Below are 1,419 nucleotides of genomic sequence, written 5' to 3' on the forward strand. Positions count from 1 at the left end.
GCATCAAATGCTTCAAGTTTTCACTTACTGCAAGTGTTTGTGTTACGTATATAACACAGGTTATTGATGAGTCGTCCTCCAATCCTCATGCCACGCTTTTCTTCCTATGGCCCAATTGCTTGAATGATTTGGTCAGTATACAGATTGAATTGTTGTTGTTGTTAAGTGCCATTGAGTCAAGTACATAGAGACCCTATGAACAACAGTTCTCAATTCTCCTCATCATCTCTGACACACTCGGGCCCGCTGGTGCAGTCACCATTTCACTCTGTCTAGTTGGGGGTCTCCCTCTGCACCTTTCCAAGCATGATGTCCAGCTCCAGGGAATAGCCTCTCCTATCAACATGCCCAAAACATGTGAGACGAAGCTTCACCATCTTTGCCTCCAGGGAGCACTCTGCACTTTTTCCCCAAGACATCTTATTTGTTCTTTTAGCACTCCATTGGATATTTGGTGTTCTTCTCCAACATCACAACTTGAAGGCATCAATTCTTCTTCTGTCATCCTGATTCACTTTTCAGCTCTTAGACACATACCAAGTGATTAAAGACCATGGCCTGAATCAGGTGCACCTTAGTCTTCAGACTGACATCATTGCTCCTCAGGAATTTGGAGAGGTCCCTGACAGTGGACTTTCCCAATGCAGTATATCTCCTGATCTCCTGACTGTTAGTACTGAGGGTGTTGATTGTGGATCCAAGTAAAATGACATTGATAATTCTAATATTTTCTCCATCTAAGAACTGCCAGAAGTTTCAGCTGGCTTTACAAAAGGCTCTAATACTAGGGATAATATTGCAGATGTCAGATGGATCTTTCCTGAAATGAGAGAATAGCAGAAAAATGTCTATTTGCGTTTTATTGACTATGCAAAGGCATTTGACTGTGTGGATCATAACAAACTATGACTAACATTGAGAAGAATGGGAATCCCAGAACACATAATTATGTTCATATGAAACCTAGACCAAGAGGCTATTGTCCAAATGGAGCAAGGGAACACTGCCTGGTTTAAAATGAGAAAGGTGTGTGCCAGGGTTGTAGCCTTTCTCCATACCTACTTAATCTGCATGCTGAACAAATAATTTGAGAAGCTGGACTCTGTGAAGAAGAATGTGGCATGAGGACGGCCTTGCTTGCTGAGAGTGAGGAGAATTTGAAACATATGCTGCAAGAAGTCAAGGATGACAACCTTCAGTATGGATTGCATCTCAACATGAAGAAGACAAAAATCATCACTGGACTGATAAGCAACATAATGATAGATGGAGAAAAAATCAGATTGAGTAACCATGGAGAAAGGATACAATCCTGATGCACGTTTCCCTTGATGTTAAGCCATGCAGTGTTGTTTGGACAGCTATTCCTTTGTCTATGTAAAGGTTTCTTATGAGCACAGTTAAGTGTTTTGGAATGCC

Source organism: Elephantulus edwardii, unplaced genomic scaffold (genome assembly GCF_000299155.1).
Source record: "Elephantulus edwardii isolate Elephantulus edwardi_28Jun2011 unplaced genomic scaffold, EleEdw1.0 scaffold00028, whole genome shotgun sequence".
NCBI lineage: Eukaryota > Metazoa > Chordata > Mammalia > Macroscelidea > Macroscelididae > Elephantulus > Elephantulus edwardii.